Genomic DNA, 27,704 nt, shown 5'->3' with positions numbered 1-27,704 from the left:
AATTCTGAAAAAGATCTCAGTGCCCCACTTGTATTACGGTTGCTGGGGATGGAGGCTTTCAGATTCATTAGCTAGAGCTAAAGACCTCAGTTACAGTGGATGGATATGACATCTTGGAAACACTGCAGGCAGGCAGGCAGGCAGATGATGGATACAGACACAGACAATAAAATCAACTGCCCTCTGCAGTCCTTGTACGATCAAGTTTCTCAGCTGTCCTGCAGTTACACACTGTGCACACGTGCTGAGATGCACGGGGCTGCTCATGCAATTATATCAATGTCTGTCTGCACCAATATTTCTAGCAGAGACACAGATCTTTCTCTGCCATGCTGATCAACACACATACATTTGACCTAACAATTCACACCAATGTGTTTTGGCAGAGTACAGAAACAGACTTCAGATTAAAGATGGCATAAAGCACCCTCTGTAAAGCAAGCTGCTTTATGTCATCCGTCTAGTGGATAAAGCAGATGTGGAGATCTACCTTTGCCGAAAGAACATATCAACCCTGTTATACCAGTAACAGAATCTGACATCAACTTCACAGCTACCAGGAGAGATTTCACAACGAGCGACAGTCAAACATTCATTCTCCTTTTCTGGAGGTCTGCCTGTTTTCACACTTTAAGTTCTAAATTAGGACAAATTTACAGCCAGAACACAAGAGGACGAACAAAATCTCAGGCTGGTCACGGTGCTGTCACCCAGGAGCACGCAGGCTCCAAGGTAGACCCTGCTGGAGGAGCTCCTCCCATGCAGGAGCCAAGCAGTGCCCCAGAGACAGCAGCATGGGAAGGGCAGCAAGTAGGGCTGCCTTGCACCTGCGTCTTCCTCCTCCTAACCTGAGAAAAGCAAGAGGGGAAGGGACTCAGACACCAAATGGGCTGTATACTTACAGTCCAAATCTTGAGATGGCGCAAAAGAAAAATCCACTAATAAGAGAGGATGTAGCAAAATATTTTCTGGGATGAATGAATCTACTTTTCAGCAGTGGGCAAAGAGAAAGGATATAAAGATTAAGCAGAAAAGCAGATCCAATTAGAAAAAAAAACCCTAATGTTTTATTTTCATCTTTTCTAATTCACATCTCTTCATTAAATAAATTAAACTAATTTCAAAATATAATCAGGTAGTAAGGGAAGACTTGCAGCATCCCCCAAGAAAATAGCTAGAGGATGAAAAGAGGGCAGAAGGAAGGCAAAGAACAGGTAAATAAACAAAGAGAGGAGAATAAGTAATTATTCTTGAAGTGCCTGCACTGGTTTTACTGTCAATTAAGAGGAAGACAAGCAGGGAACTTGATGGCAGTGTTGCAAATGCGACTCATAACGGTTTGCAGTTCTGCTGGCTCTGCTAAAACTGGTCTTTGCTGCCAAGCTGACAGGAGCAGCCAGGTGAGTCCCTGGGTCATAAGATGGGGCTGACAACCAAGAAACGCAGATTCATAGTGTGGATCTGCCCGTGGACCTGCTGCAGGAGCCAAGGGAAAGTTATTTAAGCATCGGGCTGTGAATCTAGGATATCATCTGCGTTTTTTCCACCCTTGTGCTCCAGTTTGTTGAGCTGCAAGCAGCATGACTGACAGGCTCCCACTGCGTGTCTGTATTCCACCCAGCACAGAGAGCCTCCAGCCTAGGAAAAAGCCTCAAGGATAGCAGGAGCCCCTCAGATGATAAAAACTCATTATCCACCTGGGTTTACATCCAAAACATGAGCTTTTGGCATTCTTGGAAAGGTGGCGTGACTGTCAGTTGCTAAATACCTCTACAGTGTATCCAGTTTAGTTTACGATTGCTGTCAGCCAGATGAGGAGTGTGGATATATGATAACACATAACAGAGAGAAACTGCATAGATGCAAACTGGAAAACAAGCAGTGCAGGCAACGGACAAGGCAGGTGCCGCTTTTGCACAGTGTTCGATTCCAGGGCAACTGCTTTCTAGAAGGCAGAAAGAGGAGAGGAAGTCAAAGTGACCGAAAGGAACCATATCATAAGTGATTTACAACCACTATGCAACAGCTGCCTCATAGCTGGTAGCACGGTGGCTCCTACTCTCCCTCGCCACAGCCCCACGCACACCTCCGGCACAACGCCAAGCACTGACAGCAGGAAGAGAATTCAGAGACAGGACCACAGCTACCTTCATGTGTCCAGCAGTTGAAGAAACACAGTCTTGATCTTCAGGAGTGGGAAGGGCTCTGCCGAGCAGAGGCTTCCCCTGGTGGGTGAATGCAATATTAAAAGCATTATGCTGCTGCAGCATTTGCAGCACAGCCGAATGAAGGAAGCAATCAGTTTGTTCTTTAGGAGGAATAATCACAAAGCAGCAAATGGCTAGAAGTCAATATTTATTAAACTACAAGCCAGTTGCATTTTACGAGCGCCAAAAGTGAGAACATTATTATAAGAACTGATAAATCAAAGCGCTGAGAGTAAACACACTGTGTAAGCTACAATTATATGCTTCTGCAAGATCAATAATTCAAGAGGTTTCATCCACATTATGCATGATGGCCTATGGGAAGTTGGCCTCTTGAGAGTGCTTGCTTGGACTGAGAACAGATGCAGGGGCTTTTGAAGAATTCCTGTCTCCAAATTTCAAGCAGTTGACTATTATTACTTTCAGAGATGCAGGAGCAATACAATTAACTATGGTGGGTGGCAGGGCAGCTACTTCACTTGTGCTAATAGCAGGAGACTACAGGGAACTCTGCACACCTGCAGGCTTACAGAGAGCACCCACCTCCTCAGGGAACACTGCGCAGTTGGGATCTGCTCAATGCTAATTAAAACCCTACCCAGTGTGTTAAGGACCACTATTTGTTACTGAACAGCATCCACTCCAGCAAAAGGAGTTTAGGAGAAGTACTCCATTCACACCTCCTCTGGTCACGTCTCAGCACAGCTTCTGAGGAATGTCAGCTTGAAGCAAATGAGCACACTGGCTTCTCTATCACTGAAAACATGCAGATCCATTATTCTACACAGAGCAGAGGGGAAGGGGAAAAACTACCCTTCTTTCTCTTCCAGTAACACCACCTGTAGAGGTAAAGGCACGTCAAGAAGCTTCCAGGCACCAGCCCTAGAGCAGGGCACAGTGTGCTGTGGGAGAGTGGGATGAATCCCACAAAGATTGCCCTCCAGTTCTCCTGCCATTCAACCAAATTTTCTCCCGTTCCATGCCAGCAGCAAAACTCTCAGGAATTTAAGTGTTCATGAGTATATGGATACTCATAAGTGCTCATACCTTTTTTTACAGTACCTAACAAACCCTACATAATCAATATCACTCCTTCTTGTCCTCCCTGAGATTACACGTGGTTGATCCAAGGAATGGTCTCAAATACAAAGACTGCTTGACCTTTGCTGCAACCCAAAGCCTGTTTATTTCTTAGTCCTCTTGTTTAGGAGGGTACCTGCCTTGCTGAGACTCTCAGACTGCTGGAGCAGCCTCCATGCTGAGTCTACCGATTAGCCAAAGATTCATTTATCTGCAGATGAGGTTATGAGGTTGTCTTAGCTACACTCCCCAGCAACCTGCTTGATACTGATTTCATTTGCAGTAATAGTGCCATAAAGTAAACAGCCTTGCCTTTGTTATTTGCTTTAAAATAATCAATGCAGTGTGCAACTCATTCACTCTGTGGCTTAATCAAATTAACTATATTTGTTCCTCAGTTATTGCTATGGATTTCAGTCCTAATTAAGCTCCTAATCCATGAAGTTGTTTTCTTCTTGGGATACTATGGGAAAGGCTGTTCCCACCTCCCCCTTTCTCCCTCTCACAGGGTTATGTCAATTGGAAAGCTGTTTCCTTAAAGAAGATGCAGTTACTTCTGCTACCATGTTGCCAAAACTCAATGCTATCGAGCTTCTAATTAAAAATCTATATAATTTGAAAAAGGCTACATAAATAACTCCAGAAGGGTAGTCAGTGAGCCGAGCTCATCAAAAGTATGTTGGCATATGCCAACGCAGGATCTCATTTTCTAAGGATGGCTTAGTCTTTAGGCAAACTCCATGCAATGTAGTTAATAAAAACAGATTGCTCTAAGAGGCAGTAATTCTGTCTACTTGGGAATTTCCTAAAGAAACTGGAGACTTTGTTTCCTTCCAGCAACCCTCTACCAAAATTTGGGAACATTCGGCATTGCCTGGAGCTCCAGCCATTAAGGGAACAGGTCTCCTTTGCTGAGGTCTTAATGCTTTCTTCACTGCTGTTGCATAAATAGATTCCAAAATAGAGTTCCAATATTTAAAGAGTCTATATATTTTTCTGTGGTTTCTCTAAATCAAATGATTTGACTCCCTCTAACTTGATCATTTGGGTGGTCAAGGGAAGTGCGTTCTGAGAGAAAACATCTAGGTATACAAGTTTAAGTCTGTGCTTGAGGGCATTAAATGGTGTTCAAAACAAAGACAACTAATGACCATTATCACTGTCATAGAGCAGTGATATCAGCAGCAAAAATGGCTTGTTGTGAACTACTGCTCTTCCTGGGAGACCTTCAACAGCTCACAAATCCCATCATCCCAAAGCTACCCAAGTAAATACAAAAGTCTTTTGCAGGTTAATTTCTCAGGGTTGCTCAGCTAAATGTAACCCTTATTAACGGTGTTTTGGCACTTAGCCTAGAAAAAGTATATTAAGATGCTTTAAATAAAATAGCACAAGACTACGAGGAACACCAACCAGATTGGTTTTTCTCTAATCAGATTTTTTTTCCTTTCTCACTCAGCCATTTTTTTGAAAAGCAAGATAAAAGCATTGCAGTGACATCATTCATTGTCACTTGTGTGAAAAAAAAAAAAAAATCACAAAAATATACAGATATTTTGTTTCCTACCCAGGAAATCCCAGTTAACATATATTACGTGCTTCTACATTGGTCTAAATTTCACATAGCAAATCTGGTCAATTACAAATGCTACAGACAGAAATCTGAATACAGTCAGAATCACTGAAGCAACAACAATCCTACTAAGAACTTGGGTAGCTGTGTTATTCAGAGGCTTTTCTGCTCACAATTTAAGCAGGATTAAAATATAACAAATTGTTGTTCTTCAAAGTCACACAAGCAAACAGATACGCACATGCCTTCACTTTTATGACAACACTGGAGCTGGTGAATGAAACTTGAGTGTGCTCACTGAAGATGTCTGGTTAAGCATACATCTAAAAGCTTTCCTGTACAGTGATCGCAGTGCACACAGTTCCCAGATAGCTAGTGACAGGAAGAGATGTAATGGCCTTAAGCTGTATAGGGAGGTTCAGGTTGGATATTAGGAAACATCTCCTCTCAGAAAGAGTGGTAATGCAGTGGCACAGGCTGCCTGGGATGGTGGTGGAGTCACTGTGTCTGGGGGTGTTCAAGAAGAGGGAAGACGTGGCACCAAGGGACATGGCCAGTGGGCATGGTAGGGATGGGTTGGATGACCTTAAAGGTGTTTTCCAATCTACATACATACATTTAAGAGTAGGACAATGGTTCTTTGATTCAATAATTCAATTTACCATAAAACTAACTGTAACTGCCTTTCCCCAGCAGTAATAGCATGGCAGAGAGGCATTTCTGATTTCCATGTAAAAACACTCCAGTCAAAACAGCCAGCTACACTGCTGTCATAGCTCAAGCTATTGTTATTACCTTCTATTCTGATTAATTTTGATTGCAGCTGAATAACATATGCAGTTTGCACGCAGATGGACAGCATGATCTTCTATCTGGCAGCTACAGTCCTGCCTGCAGTGCAAAGGGATGGATCCTGATTGATTTTTAGTGCTTCTGAGTATTCATACGAAACATTACTACCCCAAGTCTAATGTTTTAAAACTTGGATGCTTTAAATTAAGCCATTAAATCCATACTTACTCAGTGCATAAGTGTCCTGAATTCCTGAACAGCTCTCTAAATCAAATCTTACCCAGATCAATCAATCATACTGAGACCTTTTCTTTCTTTCTTTTTTTTTTTTTTTTTAAACCCCAGCAGGTGACACATCAGGGAAACCTGTGGAGCCAAGAGTTTGTATTGCCATCAGGAAGCCCTGATCTGCTCTCAGACCTGCCATATTTATGGATAATCCCTCCCCAATGAGCTTAGAGTAAATAGTGCTCCTGTGTTTCCACGTGCAGAGTCCCCCCTAACCATTAGAGCAGAGCATGCCCCAGGCATCCCCTGTACCTCTCACTTGGTGGTAGATAGAGCACTCTACTACCCTGGAATGGACTTCATAAAGAAAGAGTTATGATATTTTCCTCGTCTGTGCCCTGATCATCACACACAGCCTGGCAGTATTTCACAGTAGTTCAAGAATGAAATGGAGTGCATTTCTGTGAAATGCTCCATTAAGCATCACCAGAAAATTAGCAGGTGCCACAAAGTGATCAGAAGTGACTCACTGTCTCCCGTTGGCTAGAAAAAAGACTAGATTTGGAGAGAAAAAGAGAAGAGGAACTATGAGGCAGGAACAACAACTGCAGAAGGCACAGAAGAAGAAGGCTGGCATCAGTGTAGCCACGTAGAAGCGGACAGCTCTGGACAGACTCCACATGCTGCAACTGAAGCAGCATGCTAATGCATCAAATAATATTGTCAGAATAAAAAAAAAAAAAAAGCCTCTGCAAGCTACTGCAGCAAAACTTCTCAAATCTGATCAGGGTAAATGTGGTTCAAAAGCTATTCCTCATATCAAGGAGAGAGACAAACATCTACTCCGTAAACCCAAACCCAAAAGAGCTTTCAGACATAAGCATCCCACTAAGCCAGCCCTGCTCTATTGCACTGCTATGTGCACAGGACTGCACAGAGATTTCCAACACTGCTGTGCAGACCCCACAGCAACGCATCAGATATGCACAGCAATCTGAAAGCTGTTGACAAAAGCAGCAATCAGCTTATCGGCAAGGCACAGCCAAAGCACCTGGGCTGCGTCACCATCATCCAAAACACTCTGCGTAAAGATTTTATAGCACCTGTCTGAAAACTATTAATTTCTACCTAGGAAATCCTCTCAGTAATACCAGCTCAGCATGTTCTCAGGCACTCCAGGGATAAAAATTACAAGTTGCATTTTTAGACAATTCCACGTACTAGCAGCCATCACTGTGAAAACGCAGCACAGTCCCTCCGTTACCCTGCTGCAGCACAATGGGGACCTGTCACACCAGCACTCACTCACTTCGACAGACCTGCCGTCATTAAGGCTGTGCCAATCTTGGCCAGCTCCTGGAGCTCATCTCAGCCCTATGGCTCAGTCACAGAGGGAGTGTGGAGCAGGAGCAGGAATGGGTCTGAAGATGCTGCTATGTGTCACCACTCAGCATCTGCATGCACATGGGCTCTGCCTTTCTGCACTTTCTTCCCAGCCTTTTTCATATCCGTCAATAATGTGAGTTTATGGCACTCCCTGAAGGGTCTGAGACCATGAATCAATGAATGGATTATAACGAGACACAAATATAGTACTTTCATCTGTGAGAGGATCCTATTCTGCTGTTCATATAATGTAAAGGCAGACTGCCCATTTTCTCCAGACCAGTAATCTGAAATCTCAAACAGGAAAAGGAAATATAAAGAAAGCCTCTCCAGGCACAAATTAAGTAGGCAAATATGCAGGACAACATATTTAGCAGCAGCTTTGGGAACTCTAAATGAGAAAAATAGGTGCCATCTTTTAATTTTTCTGAAACATTATACTGGAATAGTTGGATCCGAACAGAAGTACCTCAAATTGGGAGAGGAAATGAGGGTGCAGCGTAAACATGATTGCTCATTTTTGTGACCCTTTCTGCTTTAAGGTAACCTCCATTGCAGATTTTATCAATTAGAGCTACTGACAGAAGTCGCTGTCCGTCCAGAAAAGATGAGCCTTTCTTCTGCCATATATCTGAATCACCTCACATTACAGCCAGCTTGCTGGAATCTGGCTTACCTGCTCAGCTACATTCCCACTGCCTGCTTGCCTGCTGCTGCTAGTACTGTCAACTACCCTTACTTGGATAGCGTGCTTAATATAGTGATCTTTTGTATCCAAGTTGGTATGTAACCAGCTTCCAGGCAGTCTGCTGCATTCCGGGTCTGAAAAAAAACCTGTCAATCATCCTCCTTTAAAGCAACATTTGGCTAAACCATATGGACTATCCCTGCTCTGAAATCGCACCCATGGAAGGGATTCATTGCACATGCAAAGTCTGCATGGGTTAAACTGAGTGACAGCAGACTGCCAGTAATTACAAGGGCCATCTTCTTGAGTTGTTTGCTTGAAAGGGGAACGCCTTTTCCATAATTCAGAGTGAGAAAAATTCTGACATGATTGTCCTCACTGTGGCCTTATCCCACTGATAACCCCCAATACCTGCATATCACGCTGATGTTGAAGCAAATAAAGTATTGGGTATCCCATGTTTTCTTGCCACTCCATTTGCAAACTGTTGTTTGTAACAACTCCCCAGAGAGGCCAAAAGACTTATTCCCTGCCAGACCAAGCGCGGGCAGCGTTTGCAATAAAAGCACAAAGACATTCTGGATTAGTTCAGCTCCTCTACAGGAGGGGCAAAGCACAAAGATTTGGGGACTTTGCAGGAGGAGGGTGTAAGTAAAGACATGCAGAGGTCAGCAAGGACTAGCCTTCCTGAACTCTGTATCAGTCCCACAGCATGCACCTCTGGAGACTTTTGCTTAAAATAAAGACAAAACACGTGGCACAAGCACATATCTTAAATCAGTGCACTTTGCCTGCACTGTAAGAGTCCTATTAAGCGTACAGCTCAAGCAGTGTGCTGAGCAGAGATCTGAATGCCAACACGTTTCCAAGGCTGACAAAAAAAAAAAAAAAAAAAATCCTTCTTGATGTTCTTCCCAGCTGTTGCTAAGTTTTGCTGTTTTTTCCCCCTGCATTTACCAAGAGACCTTTCTAGAGAATTTGCATGCAGATATTACTCACTTAAAATGGAAGAGAAATCATGGCTCAAGTGAGACGATTCCCTGGCACTGACAAAACTGAAAGAAAACAAGTGGCACCAATGAAAAGGAGTGGCTGAGTTTTACAAAAGCAGGAACGTACAGTGGCTTCTTTTCTCTTTAATGGATGCTGCTAAGAGAGCTGCTGAAAACCAGTCCCCTTATTTTGATATTTCAGACTGATATAATAGGAATTTACAACAGATACAATTAAGAAAAAAAGTTGTCATATGCACTTAATACCTCAGATTTCCCTCTCCAGATAGAAGTTTCCACTTTCTTATAAAATGTTTACATTCACCTTAGAATAGCAAAAACTGAGTTTATTTCCAGCTATCAGTGTTTTCTTCATTTCCCATTAGTTTCCCTTTCAAAATTAATTGAAAACTCTTCTTCTCCCTTATTTTTAAATAAATGCTTGTCTGTAATTGTAGCCTGTGATTCAACAGTAGTCCCCTGCTATCTCAGCAGGGATTTTCAAGTTAGGAATCCAGCTCCTTGGCATATAACTTTCTAAAGCACCATCAAAAGTTCCAGCCCATATGAAAGCACAGCCAGCTCAGCACAAGCAGACTGGTGACCCATCAGAAAGCCAGTACCAGTTTCCTATGCTTTGTGACTAACTAACCCCACGTGTGAGCAGCCCCACTGACTCCAAGGGAACTGCTCATAGCTTGAAGTTAACAATAATTATGCGGATCTTGCAGCACATTTGCTCTCTCAGTCTCAGAGAATTTTATTAAGGTCGATACTTTTATTCCCACTGTACAGATGAGGAAATGGAGGTGATGTGACTGGCCAACCTGAATGTCAGAGCCAGGACAAATACCATGATGAACAAAGGCTACCAGTTACTACTCCACTTGCAAAGTGTTTAATTACTAGAGTCTCTGAAGGAAATACATGAAATAGAATCCATTTCCCTGTTCTCCCTCTTTCCTGAGCACTGATTCCAGCTAATCATTATTCAGCCTTTGTGCCATCACATGAAAAGATAACTACGGAGAGAATAAAAAGAGTATTTATACGGCTAAGGGAGGATTTACATAGCTCGTTCCTTAGGAGCTTTTACTGTGTACTGGATCAAAAATCAATTTTAAAAAATTGCCTAAATAAATACATATTTGCCTGATAGACTCTAATAGCTCATTCAGAGCCCTGATGGTGCGGTGGGAGAACAAAATTCACTCTCAGACATTAACAGGGAATTCCTACTCATCCTGAGATGTGCAGGACCAATCACCACTACACCACAATGCAGAGCCTTCACTTCTTATACATGACCACCTACTGGCAATCTGAGACCCACCCAGGACACCTTGTCATTTGCTATGTCCTCCCCTCGACAAGACAAAAGTTGGTGCTGGCTTTCTGTTCCAACAACTGGTTTGTACTGCATACAGATCGCTCTGAAAGTAATGCCTCCTATTTATTTCCATGGAAAATACAAGATACAAAGAACACAATAATAGCAATTGATAGAGCAAATTCTCAGCTACGAAACGCTCTTTTTCACTACAGTCACCACCATTAGTTGTACATTTTTGCCAGCAATGAACAAGAGAGCCTGCATGCTGCACTTGTAAACATATGCATCAGTAGAGGTGACCCGCTGTTGCTGTCACCACTGCTGAAATGCACCACCCACTGCCTCAAATACCTTGCTCCGTCTGTACCTAAACCACGAGGAATATGCACTAAGGACCAGACTCTTTGTCAGCACCATAGATTTCTTGCTGCCTGCCCCTAAAAGTGTGTCCAATTTTCAGAATCCAACTTCCTTTTCTGTAGCAGAAGGGCAATATTTATATTTGGCTCATCTTATACTTTCACATGACAAGATTTAGTTTAATGTTAAAGATGACGTTGTTTCAGGCCTTCATGCTTCTGGGCACTGAGAAGCAAGTAGGCAGAGCTGTGAATGTGTAATCTTGGCATCACTTTCACTTTCCATTTCCTTTACTGGCCACTAGTGGGACATTACAAATATTATAATTCTGGCAGAACCAATTCTGTAAGAGATTTCTATCTCCTTTTGCCTAATTATTGTTTGGCCAGGAGTTTTTGCTTATTATCTTTAAATTAATTTGGGGGTGGATTTCTTTGGATCTTTTCATCTCCGAAGTACTGAATTTTTTTTTTTCCATTTCTGCCTCCTGCAGACAAATTCAAAAGGTCTATGAGACATTTTACTAAAGTTTCCAAAAATATTTTTCTCTTCTTTGATGTCCTCTAATCATCCATGTCTTCAGTTCTCCTCCAATTTTCATTCCTGAATCAAGACTTTTTGTCACTCTAAGCAAAGTACAGGATTTCTTCAAGATCCACATCAGACATGCAAACCAGAATAAAAGAACAGTAATTGTGCTCACCTTGTGCTGGTTCAGTTACCAATGCAATACTCAGCACTCCACACTAATACTTCACAGTGTTAGAATTCATGTAACTAAGCTTTTGTGTTCTGCTTTAAGTAAACTACCCTCTACCCTGGGCAACTGTTCTATACAGCCATTCCCCACTGGTTTTCCCTTAAACCAACCATAAATGGAGTTTCTTTTCACTTCTAGATTTTAGTTGCTTGCCTGGGGGCCATGAGAGTGTTTCTTATTGTTGATTTGTTTCATTGAACAGTTTTTTCCATAGGCAGCTTTCTGATACGTTGTCGTCCCCAGTGGATCACGACTGTCAATTGGTAAATGCTGCTTGGGGAGAATTTATACACCCACATAATACGTGTGTAAAAACGACACCAAACATTCAGTTATCTATTACATCAGAGTATTGCACAGCCTCTTTTTGTACTCTGTTGACTACAGATGGTGCTTGATAAACCAAATTAAGGGCTCATACAATCTAAAATAAGAGGCATGCACTAAAACAATCACAATAACAAATACAAAGACCAAATGCAGATAAACAGGTTTTTCTGCAGGTCCTTACTCTTTTGCTGCCCTGTACTTCCTAACTAAAACGTTATTTTTAGTATTGTATCTGTGAGATACAATAAGCCTCACACAAATTTCTACAGAAAGTCATGGAAACGCACATTCAAGCTATAATATGCAGCTACAAAACTGGTGTTTTGGGAACCATCTCATAAAATTGTAGTTAGCACCCTTGGGGCTTAGTTTATAGAGGGATTCAAGCTGAATTTTATCTGTTAGAATCAAGTTTCTGCTATGGTTTTTAAGTTTGCTATTTTGGCTTAGGTCTCTCACTAGGCAGCACTCAGCTCTTGCACTGAGCAATACCTAGTAGTGCGTGTAACAGTTGCAAATCCAAATAGCTTTAAAATGCTTACTAAACAATTAGTGGATTCTAATGTTGTAAAACCACTACTAATCTCTTACACAAGAACATAACCTCACAAACAAGATTCTAAAAACTGATTTAATATGATCTTGATTTCATGTTTTACCATACATTTTTTTCCAAAAGGCATTCAAATTTTTGGAGATGATTCATGACAACACAGATTTCACATCAGTAAGATTCTTCTCTTATGTGAGCCTCAATCTCTCAAAATCAGAACACTTCTCAGTCTAGAAGGGCCTTTAACAGAACGTTGCCTTGTGACAGAGGGAAGGACTAACAGCCTCAATAATATACAGATATGCAGGTAAAGTCTGGTGTGGCTAAGTGGCATGGGCACAGCCATTCACAGGCACAGACATGAGCCATCACTTAATGTCCCCAGGACTTCTACTAACTAGGTAGCCACAAGAAGGGCCTCAATGCCAGGCAATCGCAACCTAAACTTCAAAAGGGAATTTAAGAACAACGTAGGATGCTTCATGTAGAGCATCTAATGTATGGTTCTCTGTTAATTTGCAACAATTTAAAAAGGGGAGGTGAAGAGCAGGCAGCTTTGAGAATTAAGGGTACAGAAACAAGGCAAGACACTTCACCTGACACTGCACATTTCAGAATGCCCTCGTTGTGCTTTTCCTGGACCCAAAACTTGCTGAAGGCATGCCACCCAGCTGCTTATGCCTTTCAACCCTCCACTGGTCTGTGCTACTTGTGAGTTAGCATGCATGTCAGCATTTGCTCAGGTATGAAAAGAGAAGGAAATAAGCTAAGGGTAGCAGGCTGGGCTTGCTATTGATTTAGTTGGCATTCATTCTTGGAAAATGCTTGCATGAAGTTCATTACTTTGCTTCTCTGATAAAGGTTTGTCTATTAAGGAGCAGCACTGCAGTTCCAGGGTGCAGATTATCAAGAAATGCTCTCAGCTCCCTGACACCATCGCTATGGTCCCAGAAATGGCTCCCAATGGACAGCAATTCTCAGCAGTGCTGATCTTCCAGGAAGAAGACTACAACAGGTCACTGGCTCAAGCAGACAAAAGAACACTGAAGAAATCTACCTTCACATTACTTCTGTAAGGTTTACATTTTGTTTAATGCCTCTGTTTTTACCAATGGATAAAAACAACAGTTTCCCTCTATCTTGCCTCCAGGCATCCATGGGGCCTTCACACTCTTACTGCTCACTTTGATTTTTACCTGTACCAGGGACATGGTACCAACACTAGTTGCATAAGTGCCCGCACACCTGCAACCTGAGGCAATGCTCTATAGGTCACATGCAAATTCAGGCAGGACCAGCAGATAAATGTCACATGCCTTACTATTTACACTGCTAGAACTCAATTATCTCCTAAAAGCCTTCATGCTATAGGTATCCATCAACTGAGAAAGAAAGATCAGATGCATCTCCAACCACTTTGCTCCTGATTATATTGAGGATACATATTCACACTGTCTCATTTTAAACATTTAATTGAGGTGCCCAAAACCTATCAGATTTCAGTGTGCCCCAGAACACGTCAGTCAGGTTGCCAGTTCCACCTGACAGAAATGTCCCTTTGGACAGTTATGGTACATCAGCCTTTCAGTTTCCAGATATAAATTCTCTCCACATCGTATCCCAGTCTCTAGACTAATTTTGCTACTAGAGACCTTGCACTTTACTCTCTAAATACTCAGTGAAACTCAAGGAGTTGGAAAAAGAAATTTTTAAGTCTGACCCTGGACCCTGAAATATGCAGGAATCCTGTGTCTCATGTTCCTCAGCGCAGTGCTGCACCCATTCTTGTGCCATCAAGGGGCAAGGCATCCAAGTCCCTCCATTCCCACTGCTCTGTGTCCTACAGATTTACTTGGGAAGAGAGAACCTCTGTTGCAAAGACTTTGCAATCCATAAAGAAAAACTACACAAAAAAAAAAAAAAAGCAGAAAAATCTAAATCGAGGCCAGTAATATACAACAGGGTAAGGCTGGTAATAATGTGGAAAAGAATACCTGCAAGCCTTGATTTGGATATTCACTTGAAACATGTGGGCATCTCAAAAACAAAGCCTCAGAGCCAATTACAGACTGCAGTCAGTTTCTATGCCCATTCAGTGGAATTTTATAATAATTCTACCTATTGAGCACATCATCGGTGCACAGCAGAGGATCATTCCTAAGGTTTAGCATCTGGTATCCTACACGTTAAGTAGTTCTCTATGAGCAAAGCTTTGGAAACCCCAGGCTCAGAGGATCTGTATGACATGAGACAAGTAGCTGGTAGGTAGGCAACTGGTTTAAATGAACATGGCAAGTAATCAAGAACCCTACATCTGAGACCTTTTTCCTCATTTCTTTCCTACCCTTATCCAGCATCACTGATCATATGGCAGGATCACGCAAAACATAACAGTCAAACATATAAACATATCCATTTTTATATCAGTACTCAGCTAAATTTTTCAGCAAATTATTCCATACTCCCTTTCAAAGGTACTTTCTGCAAGCCCTGAAGAATTGAGCTATGCTGTCCTGAACACTTAGGGAAGCGATACCATTTTAAACTCCTGCAGGACAGATCCACGTGACCACATGACCACAGAGAAGTTGTTAGATGATGAAGCACTTTTGAGCAATGGGGTCCCAAACTGAACTTGTCCCCGCTTCAAGAGAAGGGATAGGAGAGAAAGCAAAAGGACAAAGAATCATCAGCAAAAATAATTAGCATATGCATTTGAGTAATTAACCCAAGAGTGGAAATTTTTTGCAAGCAGAAAAAGACTTGATTCTTTGAATAAATTATTAATTGCAAATTATTCAGTCAAGTCCAATGAAGACTAATAGCCTCTCTCTGCCTTTTCTGAACAGAAAGATTTGTAATATTACACAAAAAGAAAAAAAAAAAAAAAGGAAATATTAAAGATATTATTTACACCCCAGCAGAATGGATTATTCACAGCAATCTTTTCAACAAAGTGATGAATTGCACAGTCAAGAAGACAAATTTTCAGAAGTGCTCAGCACTCAGCAACTTCTACAAAGAGCAGTAACCTGGAGGAAACCTGATCGCTTCACAGACATCCCTAAGTAAGAGCCAGCAGTTTTGAAAGCCTTCCCCGGCTTCCCTGCTCACACACTATGCACTGTGTGTTACATACACTGGGCCACACAGTGGTACATTCTCTCTTGAACATTATTAGCTGCAGAGTGACAAACTACAGCACCGTCACATACAGCAGAGAAGTCCCAGCATCCTTTTCCAGTTTTTTTCCCAACTCCCCATATGAGGCAGTGCAGCCCTCTCTATACAGACTGAATGGTGGCAAGTAGTAGCAAGACCAGAAGAACTGACTGTAGTTTTAATAAAGCTGTCAGGGCTGACATATAGTATCTACTGCTTTTCAGTTCTCCTCCATCTCAAGCAGGATGCAGGGATTATGCAGATGAGCCGCTGTATTGTGTCTGGCCCAGAAAAATTGTCCTGTATGCTTGGCATAGCCTGAATTCATTTCTATACCCCTGAATGCCCACAGCTATGAACTGTCTTGGTGGGATAAACACTTTAACAAAGCTGTTTAGCAGATCCACTAAATGGTTCTGGCAGGCAAAAACATTTCTAGTGGATGGTAGAATGCGCTCTCATCCCCTTCCCTCACTCTCAAACCTTTGAAGTTTTATTTATGATGTATGCAAAAAGTAAGACACCTAATCAGGGCTCATAGGCTTTTAAAGCTACACTGCTACTTTCATGCAAAGAAAGAAATGCCATTTCAGCTGTAAAATCTCTTCCACTTCCCAGCCACAGAGTGAACCATCATGTCTTTTGCTGCTAACTCATCTCTTCCTACATTCACACCTCAGGAGGGGCAAAAAAAAAAAAAAACAAAACAAAAACCAAACAAAAACAAAAACAAAAACACCCCACAACAAAAAACGGGATGGAGGCTTTTGACACAGCAGCCCCATTCAGCAACACAGAAGCCAGCTGAGGCCCTTCCACTCCTCTCCTCTCCACAACTCACACATTCAGGAAAGTCAGCTTTGTTCCACTATCATTGTGGCAGGTAAATACACACCCACAGCATTCTAAAGAGGTACAGACTGGAAATCACGGAGATTGCATGGCCTCTGCAGGACTGAGCTCACTGCAGCTGGAAACAAGCTCTACCAAAGTTTGTATCGCTGCTTCCCCTTCTGCAAAACTGCAGGCCCAAGAAAGGATTTTCCTTGGTATGTTTACAAGCAGCCCCAGTCCCTCAGTCACACAGAGCCACTGCAGCTTTCCCAGCCAGCCTTTACATCTGGATTTCACTTCCACAGTCACAACACATGCAGCCAGGACAAACATTTTGCATGGTCTGACCTTACCCAAGGCTTCTCCACACACACACACAATCAACAATAATGCGGAAGACCATAATTACACGTTCTCTAACATTATTTCTTTGCTGATTAGGCTGATATATTCTTCTTAAGCCTCTGAAATTATATGCATAGTAACAAATCCGTAACTAAACTTACTGCCTCTCTGGGGAACAGCTGTACTAAAAAATGATTACGCAGATTAACCCACTACAGCACTACTATGAGACCAAATAACTACGAAATTGCAGCCATGAGAATGCACCCCCAACCTTTATAAAGGGTACATCCTACTGTTATCTGAAGTATTAACGAAGCAGAAGCTTGGGCTAGATCAAGCTTACATACAGTAGACTTAAGTTATCTGGAGTTATTTCAATTCCATTCCTGCACTGGGAGTACCGATGTTGATTACAATGAATCATGACTGCGTACACCGCTAAAAGTAGTCATTGTCACCTGATTGTTGATCTGATATCTATTCTTTATCCTCTGTGTGCCTCACAGGGAGAAGAATAAGGAGTAATAACAAATCAAAACAAAGACAGATTTAAATACCAGGCTAGACACATCACCTTGTCTTCCATGTTTCGTTAGCATTTTAAGAATGAATTGGCAGATTTGACAAGATGGGCATTGAAAGAATTCAAAGAAATGCCGCTGTAGGATCTAAACAAGACAGACTGTACAGCCAGTTCCTGGAGAAGAAAGGGCTGTGTGTAGGTGAGCTGCATACTAAAACTCAGAAGGGCAGGCAGCCACTGGAGGGTTTTTCTCTGATTTTTGGGAGACAGATCAGTGTTGTGGATCTCTACAAATCGAAACAAAAACAAATCTGGAAGAACTCCAGTTCCTGTCCTACTTTCCCTTGTTAGACAATCCATCCGGTATTCTACACCTTGGTTAGCGCCATCTACATTGCATGCCCAAAGGTGCAGGTGATAGCAGGTCTTCATGTGAAGCATAATATGCAGGGAAGGCAAAGACTACAATGTATCTGACAAAATGCTATTTTTTCAGCAGCACTTTGTCTCAAGAGGGTAGGTCTGATCAGAATATCTTCCAAGATCAACTTTAATTTAGCTTCTATTTATGACTACTGGGCATAATAAATTAATCTAGTTTACTGTGCAAACAAAGCCACAAGTCTGTGGAGGTGAACAGATTTATAATCCATAAGATGCTTTCTGAAGAGCATACCTTCAACCGCAAGCCGAACAAGAAAGTAATGATTTGGCCTATGACAATCTCATATAATATCTCATTGCTTCTGCTGAAGTCTAGGCTTATTCTTTAATCATTTATTTGCTGAGTGAGGGAAAGGTGACAAATAAACAGTAAATAGACTTAATAGTAGACACAGATAGCAAATAGAACTAGATTAATGGTAAACAGAGAGAGATTAATAGCAAATAGTGATAAATCCAGTAGTCTCATTCCTTCAAAGCAGCAGTACCCTGATTCAAAAAGGCATTTGGGCATTTGCTGGCATAAGCACACATTTAAGTACTCTTTCTTCATATTTCTGCATTTTACTAGGTGGTGTCCTTACAGGCTCTGTCACAATATAGCCCTCCACATTGCCCATCTGTCTCAGGCTATTTTACCCTCAGCAAGAGAGGTTCAGCACCTCTCTGCTTCCTTGGGACATACTCTCTTCAACAGCTGCTCAGCACACGTTCAGATTCATTTCTTCTTCTGCAGTATCTCTGCCTAGGGCATCCTGCGTGAGGGCAGTGCTTGCTCTGCACCAGTCTTCCTGTTCAGAACCCCTGTCACAGCTTTCTCCCCAGCCTCTACACTGCCAGCTTTTAGAGCCAAGAGAAGAATTCACAGTAGCTCCCTTCACTGGATGCCCAGTGTGCAGAGAAAGCACAAAGGATTGAGGAGGACAAGTAGGGTTCCTGGTTGAAATCACCAGGAGAAGAGAATTAGACAACAGCAAGGTGACGTGCATCAAATATACCCCCTTCAATAACCACACCTGCACAAAGACTAAGATGGAAAAACACCCCCAGAAAGACCCCAGCCGGAGCCCTGTGTGCCTATGACATGCTGAACAGAGGCACGGAAGTGCAGAAGCTAAGTAAAGAAGTAACACTTCTCTGGCCTCCCACCACACACCTGACTATCAGTCAAAAGAGAAGTAGAGTTTTAACTCCTCTCACTTGCTTTCCCATTAACAAAACTATTTTTAACACCCTCACAAATCTCCGGCCAAACCACTGCCCACTCTCTCTTTCCTGGGAGGTAGGAGCAGAATCTTCTTCACTTAGTGCAACAAGACCAGGACCAACTACACATGCATATACACTTTTCCTCTTTTCCTTTTTCTTTTTTTTTTTTTTTTTTTGTTTGATTTAAAAGAATTAAAACAGAAATATGATATGGGTATGGTTAACACTGTTATATTTTCCACATGCTAAACATTTACTACAAGAATTTAGGTGTGGACAATTCAGGGCATGCCACCAATGTTTACACATAAGTTAACCCTAAGAGTACAAGAAATATTTATTCCGGTCAATTTGGTTTTCCAATAACTATGTATTTCAGCAAGATTCACTGCACTCCTCTGAAACTGAAGATCCATTAGCTCAACTAATATATACTTGACTATAACCTCAAAGAGGTGGGAGACTTCATCTCATTGTGTTTGCTGTATGAGGTAGGTACAGAACAGTACCTAAAGCTTTGCAACTCCAACCAAAAACTCCAGAGGCTGGAGAAAGTTGCACCTTTTGGTCTAAAATAGCATTTAAACAGTTCTCAAGCACTTTCAGAAATTTGCATTCCTCTCTGTGAAACAGTACAACCCATCTGACACATGCCACGTTCAGAAGAGCTGCAAGGTTTTCATATTAAAAATTATATATATATATATATACCAAAAAAACACAACAGAACAAAACTGAATGGAGGGATATGGCGAAGCAGAAGAAAACATTACATTTCAAAATTTGTCTATGCAAGAAATCTATAGCAGCAAGTGAGAACTTTCATCTCATTTCTTATTTGAAGAACTGATAAATGTTTGCATGTATTGTAGGCATGTGCTTCATTTTGGCACCATTAGTACTGCTTAGTAGGGACATGTCTATTATAAATTAGCCACAATAAGATCATACATTAGAGATGCAAGCCATAGCTGATGGGATTCTACTCAGTCTAGCAAAATTCAGACATTCAGTGGAGTTTCACAGGCTTGATACTACTATAATCAAAACCTGGTGTGGGAATAATTTCTTACTGTACCCCTGCATTCAGACATAGTATTTTTATGCTACAGTGTTCAACTGCCATGTAGAAATGCAAATACTGATCCTCACTTTATCATTTTACATCTGATATACTAATTTATGCCGGTGCAATGCCAGGTTTATCTCAGTAACAAATCAAAGTAGTTATTTTACTCTGTTTTAAATGAACTGAAGAAGCTTGTGGTGATGAAACATTATGTCATCTGCATTTCAGTGGGAGTGCCCAAGCTGTAACCTCTGACTTCAACTTTACAGCAGCTCAGGAGAGGTGATTTGCACACCTCATATTCCAAAGAAGTCATCTTTTTTAACCAATATAAGAAATTAGGACCACAGGTATTATTCAGAAGTGTCATTTGGAAAGTAGTTTTTTATATTTGATTATTTGTATTATCTGCGCAGTTAACATTTGACTGATTATAGTAATATTTGTTTAAACAGTGGCACTGAAATCTGTGCGAGGTATACAGCCCACCTCTTTTCCGAAATGATTTCTAGATCTGCCCCTGGACGTGATGGATCCTGAGGAAAGCTGGCTGAAATATTTTTTGCTACATCAAACATTTTTCCAGAAACTCATTTCAAAAATCACATTGTGTCCAAGATGCCTCTGCAAAACCTTTTTTTTTTTCTTTCTTCTTTTTTTTTTTGACAAGGAAAGGCCACTCAGGTCCAGGGCATTGTTTTCTCTTCTTATTACAATAAGTTGAAGGAGCAGGTGTTGGTACTATGTAACATAATGAAAACATTCAAAAGTATCTGTTTTCAAAACAAGTGCAAATTCCAAGCCATGTTTTGAAATTTCTAAAGGTGTTGTAGAACCAGCCTGTTCAGCTGCAGGAGTCTTTTCAAAATCTTGAACAAGTCTTCCGTTTTCATCTACATTCACGATTGCAAAGAGGATGGAGAAATGCAAAAGAATGCCTCAATATTCTCTTACCCAAAGCAAAAAACAAACAACAACAACAACAAACAACAATTAATTCTGATTTTTTTTCCTAGCAAAAATATGAAATGCCAGTCCTAGAATATAGGCAGCAAACCTATGTTCTTTAGAACTTTTTTAAAAACTACCACTTCTATAAACCCATATATAAACCCAATATGCCATATTGGGTGATGAATGTAGGAGAGAATCTGAGTACACGTTCCAGGAATATTTTTCAATTAATAAATGAATTCAGTATTTAATGCCTGTTAGATGGCATTAAATGGCCCTCTGAGGTGAATTAAAGAAACTTCCAGCCTTCAACAAAAAGCAGACAGCCCAAAATCAGACTGACATTGATAACTGCACTGTCCCCTGTATACTCTTTTTATTGTCCAACAGTGCTACCAGAACATGTGGTAGTTTAAAAGGCCTACTGTATTTTCCATATTAAACTAGAGCCGGTCTGAAGCTAGTCCAGAAATCTGACAAATGAATCACTTCAGCATTTGCACAATATAAAGCAAATCTGGCAATTGAAGGTGGCGGAGTGAAAGCACAGACCCACTGAAAGCACACGCCAAAGCTCCCACTGGTGAGAGAAGCACATATCCACACTACCTATCAACGCAATGCAGAAAGCAATTTTGTAAGATGGGATTTTTCATGGGATCTAAGGTACCACACACCCTACTACCACTGTAATTTAGCTCGGTGGCAATTTCCAGCTGTTTCCAAACATTCTGGTCCCAAAATTTCCATGATGACTTTATGATTTGTTCCAGCAGAGCTCTCAACTTTCTTTAGCACTAGCTGGAGTTCACACTGCACTGTATAACTGCAGTTGTGCTAACAAATATTTGCTCATACCTGCCAATATTTGTTCCTACTGCTTTGTTAGCCTCCTTACTCTAAGCACCCATTTTTTTTTATTATTATTGCTGCACACTTCCCTGATCCCATTGGGCTGATGATTGAAATTAACAATCTGCCCATCATCACCAGGCTTTACATAGATTTTGCACAAAGCACAGAGGAAAAAGCTAAGGCTCCAGCCTTGGTGTTACCACTTAGTTTGAGGAGATTTGCCAATGCAAAATGCCAGCTAAAAACTTCCACCCTTAACTTCCACATCCTCCTTTTCTGACAAACAGGCAGTTAATTGGGTTTCTTCCACTTGTTTGTTCCTCAAACCAGCAAATAACATTTCTCCTTGCCAGTCAGCATCCTTTTTCCCACTTGGCAAACATGGACTTGTTCCTCACTTCATCGCCTTCTGTGCAAGAAGCTGGCTCTGCAACTGTTTGTTTTTGATTACTTCCTTATTTTTATTAGCATAGCCTGCAGCAGCTCAGCTTTGGGAGCCTGGCTCATGTCCTTCCAATAGCCTTGTCCTCCTGACAGATCACATGTCCAGCAATAGCATAAACCTTTTTTTTTTTTTTTTTGTACACAGGCAATTTTTACAATATCAGTTCATTGGAAGGTGGGTGTAACTGGGCATGGGCCAAACGTTCTGGTGGTACTCCAAGGCAGTAACATTTTGGTTGAGAGGAAGCAACCTAGCAATCAAGAAGTCAATTTTTGGCTAGCATACCACAACACCTCTGCAGCATGGCTGCTCCCTTGTGACACTCTTGCCAAACCTCTCAACAGTACGATGGCTGGACTGCAGCTTCTCTTAGGAATGAGTTGGATAGGGGGAAGTAAATCACCTCTGTTTCAGTACAAGCAGGGACTGACCCTCAGTCCATAGTTTCCAAAAGCTTTTGAAAGCAAAAAAGAACAGAAATAGACTCCAGTCTCATATCTTCTTTAAATCCCAAAGGATTATGTCAGAAACAGCAGGTGATCTGCCTGTCCTGCTCTATCCTGTGCACAGAAAGAAAAGGGCTTAAAAGTAAGAAATTGAAATTTCCCCCTCATGCATTCTTTTTCCTCAGCTTTTCAGTTTTTTTTAAAAAATGTAAATTAATAAGATGGAAGAGTGGATCTGACATCCTTCCAGTTTAAGAAACATGAAAACAGAGGGAGGGTTGGCCTTTAAAAAAAAAAAAAAAAAAAAGCAGAATTTGCAAGCAAGAACTAATCTTTCTGTCTTGGCTATTTTCCGATCACATTTAGGAGATAAAAAAGCACAGGAACAGCTTGCCCATAGCAGCTAGGAATATGTCCTTGTGCTGAAAAAAGCCCTGAGCAACCTGGTCTGAATGTGCTGCGCCTGGGCAGGTGACTGGACTAAATGACCTCCGGAGTACATCTGTTACATCTGTAATATGGCCACATTGTCACTACACATTGCATCATTTATTCTGGCAAGATACAAGTCATTACTTTTTTCAACCCCTTCTAGGCAGGCATCTCGCTAATGGAATGTGAGACCTCAAAGAAAATTCTGAACATCTCCACCTCATTCACTGGTGATAAGGGACATCTATACGGAGCTGTGTTACAGATATACCCATACTAGTTTACCCCCAGAATCCAGTCTAGGTTGGACAACTCTTAATTCCTTGAATTGCAAATCACTCACCAAGCTAACAAGCTAGACACATTATAGAGGGTTATTACCTTGCAGACTGTAAGATACTACCCTTTAAGATATCTAAGCAACAAAAGCTTTTGATTTACCTATTCAGAAACTGATTGCACAAATACTTAGCTAAAAGAAATGTTTACGCATATGAGTTTCAGGCTTCACATTTCCTCCAGGGAGGAAAAAACACTGAGCTGCCCTGCAAAGAAGTCAATATATCACTCCAGACAACAAGCAAATGTAGACCACAGTCTCTCCATTTCTCTGCCTTATATTCATTGAGTAAGACGACCAGACACTGCAGATTGGCCAAGACAATAAAACAGCTGACAAATCTGCCAAAAGCCATACAGATTTCCTTTGTTCAGCCAGCACATTACACTGATAGCAAACCCAGTATCAGAAAGGGTGTTCTGACCCCTCCCCCTTGCAGATGAGTCTCAACACCTTTGGATTTGGAAAAACATCACTCTTTCTGTTGGCCAGGTCACCAGGTGTATGTCCATCTCACTTCAGATCAGGGGCAATTTCCTTTCTACCTTTCCCTGAACTCCTCCTTAATTCCAAGAGCATTCCCATCCATCATCTCGTCATCTACAGCCTCTTGTCCTTTTTTTCACATGCAGAGAGAAGAGCTCTGTGAACTATCTTTCCCTGATTACCACCAGACTGCTTCCAGGCTTATGAAACACACCACATGACAAAAGCAATTGTGGATTCAGTAAACTGCTGCTTGCCATGAAAGATTCAGTTAGGTCCCCATTACTTTATACTTCACCCCCAATTTATTCCTTCCACTAACTTTCCCAAAACAAAATCAAATTTCTTGGGCATTTTTAGTCCTGGCTTCTGAAAAGCTCTCAGCAACTATGACTCCAGACAGGAATTCAAACAACTGTATTTCTTCTTCAACCACACGTATGAAAAAGTTTTCAGACATGCTCAACACAGCAGAAAGATCTCAGTAGAAGATAATAGAGGCAGAAATATATTTTTGCAACAGTGGCTAACCAGGAACTGTGGGAGCAGATTTCCGAAAAAAATATTCTTTTAGACACCATCCATGCTTAAATGGCAATATTGACACAAGTGTCTCACGCTCCACTGTAATTGAGTGTTCCATTTATGGTCCTTTATTACTAGTTTCAAGAATAATCTTCTGCCTCATGGGGTAGGGGGAAGAGGGCAGGCAGAAATCAACATTTCTATTCAATGGGAAATTCTAGTAATTCAATCTTTTTCCTTCTGTGTAGAAGAAAATAGAAGTGCTTACAAGAAAGCATTAACTTTTTTTTTTTTTTTCCCAGAATGAAAGAGTTTGGGAAAAAAAAGCTGTTTCAATTTTATTAAACAGTTTCTCAATTGAAATGATTTATTCTGCCTTTCTGCCTGAAGAAGTTGCATTCCATTTTGTTGAGCCAAGCTGACAAGTCATGTTAATCCTGCTCCCTGTTCCAACAGTGTCACTATCAGACTGTATAACAAGTCAGCCCCTCTCCTGCCTATAAGCTCCCCTCAAGTACTGGAAGGCCACAGTGAGGTCCTCTGAAGACTTCTTTTTGTCAGGCTAAACAAGCCCAGCTCCCTCATCCTGTCTCACAGGAGAGGTGCTCCAGCCCTTGGATAATCTTTGTGGCCCTCCTCTGGACCCCCTCCAAAAGCTCCACATCCTTCTTGAGCTAGGAGCCCCACTCCTGGATACTCCAGGTGAAGCCGCATGAAGGCAGAGTAGAGTAACAATCACCTCTCTCACACTGCTGGCCACACAGGATATCATTGGCCTTCCAGGATGCAAGCACACACTGCTGGCTTACATTAAGTTTTTCATCTATCAGGACTCTTAAGTCCTTCTCAGCAGGGCTACTCCCAAGGAGTTCTTTCCCAGTCTGCACATGTATCTGAGATTTTCCCAACCCAAGGGCAACACATTGCACTTGGCCCTGTTTAACCTCATTAGGTTCACATGGAGCCACCTTTTGAGCACAGTCAGGTCCCTTTGGATAGCATCCCCTCCTTCTGCCATATTGACTGCATCACTCAGCTTGTTGTCATCAGCAAACTCGCTGAGGGTGCACTTGATACCACTGTCTATGTCACTGATAAACACGTTGAAGAGCATTGGTCTCAAGACAGACCACTGGGAGACACGACTCACGACTGTCCACATGGACATAGAGCTGTTGACCACAATCTTCTGTGACCATCCAACCAATTCTTTATCCACTGTATAGTCTAGCCTTCAAATCCATATTTCTCCAATTTAGAGATAAAGATGCAGTGTGTGGCCATGTCAAAGGCCCTCTGAATTCCAGGTAGACAACATCAGTTGCCATCCTTCGTCAACCAGTGTGCCTACACTCTATTGTAGAAGGCCACTAGATTGGTCTGGCAAGATCTACCCCTCGTGAAGCCATGCTGTCTGTCTTGGATCATGAGGATCTGCTCCATGACCTTCCTAAGCACAGGAGTGAGGCTCACCAGTCTGTAATTCACTGGTCCTCTCTCCTCCCTTATAAATGGCAGCGATGTTTCCCTTTTTCCAGTCACCAGGGACTTCACCTGACAGCTACAATTTTTCAGATATGATAGAGCAGCTTGGCAATCACATCAGTCAGTTCCTTCAGAATCCTGGGATGCAAGTAATCCATCCCTATAGACTTGTATATATTCAGCCTCATGACACAGTCTTGAACTTGCTCTGCTCTTACAATGGGAAGGATTTTGCTTCCCCAACTTCTACCTAGAGGTTCAGGGACACAAGAGGTGTGGGAAGCCCAACTGCCAGTGAAGAAACAATGTAATGCTTCCTACATTCATCCTACTATGCCACAGAGCAGCTCCCAGCATTACCAACCCTATCAGCCTGCAGAGTGGTCGCTTCCCTACCGAGGCGCTCAGAGAGAAAGGTGTTGATTTTTTTCTTCCCAACCCTAGGACCACAGAGTTGATCTGAAAAAGGAGCAATACTTCAAGTCTGGAGAAACCCTTGAGCTCCTGAGAGCAGACATGGGAAATAAGGAAGAAAAGAGGAATATGTTCTTCTCAGTCATTACACCTGCTGAATACTTCTCTGTTTAGGGTTGAAGATAATAGAATTAACAGAGGCCCATGAGAAGGGTGTTCTTCTGTTTTATGTTTCTGTCCCTTAGCTTCTTTATTTAAGACACATGGCAAAAAACTCAGAAAGCTTTTTTTCTTTTCTGAAGAGGTGGAATACACTGTGCCAAAAAATATTCAAGTGTTTCTCAAGAACCATCTTCACCCTGACTTCATAATTAGTAGAATAATGATGCCAAAACACAAAATTTGCTGCACTTGAATCATAAAGATATTATGTTTTGCATCACCTTGCAACATCTATTAAATCTTTTCTAGGATTCATTTCCTTGACTCCAGGTAACCACAAACTACACTATTTAAGTTGCAAATTACAGCCTTTTACAGTATTTGAAAGCCCAAATCCTGCACACTCTACATTATTTCCATCTAATTGCTGAAGAGATTAAGTATTTAAAAATAAATTTTCTCTAGTACCTTTTCCTTTAGGATTAGCTGGAAATTAACTAGCATCAAGTGAGCAGGTTTCCTCTATCATTATAATGTGAAATCAATAAATGAAAATGAGTATTACTAACATTGAGTCACCTTTTTTGTGTCTGCCTGTTAAACTATTCTGAGCACAAAATGCAAATATTTTCATTGCTTGCTATGTCAGCTCCAACAACCGGAAAACTCCCTGAATGTGGTGAAGAAAATTCCTATGAATACAGTACTCCTTCCTTCCTATCTTTGTGAGACAGATTTTGGAACCTTCCTTACCTTAGACAAACTGGCCCAGGAAAGATGAATAAAAACGGGTGAAATGGATAAAGGTGTGACACCAGATAAGACCACGCTTAAGGGTAAGGAAATAAAATTGATTTTCTACTCTCCTTTTTGGCAAACTAAGAATGATTACTGCATTTTTTAAATTAGGAAAAAAACAATACAGGGGACAAGGAACTGACAAATCAAGAAAGATAACGCATTTTTCCCCTTTCATATTCTGAAGCTTGAGGAAACTAAAAAAAAATTTTTTTCCAGCTCCTGCTTTTTAGAAATTAGCCCATTACTTGATTCATGCTCTCTCACAAACACACTAAGAAACTGCTGAACTTTCTATAGCATAACCACAAAAAAATTGATTAGCAGAGCCTTTTTTTTTAAACTGACCAGGCTCTTTTTAATATAAATTTCACATTATTAAAAAGTGCAAAAAGCACTGGAATGGCCATATGTGGTCAGAGCAAAGGCAAGCCTAGCCTCATCAGCAGTCTCAGACAGAAGCCAGCCACCCATCCCTGACCTATGGCATC

The sequence above is a fragment of the Phasianus colchicus genome, chromosome 4, assembly GCF_987193195.1.
Source record: "Phasianus colchicus chromosome 4, bPhaCol1.hap1.1, whole genome shotgun sequence".
In the NCBI taxonomy this organism is placed as follows: Eukaryota; Metazoa; Chordata; class Aves; order Galliformes; family Phasianidae; genus Phasianus; species Phasianus colchicus.
Note: the sequence above shows the minus strand (reverse complement) of the source record.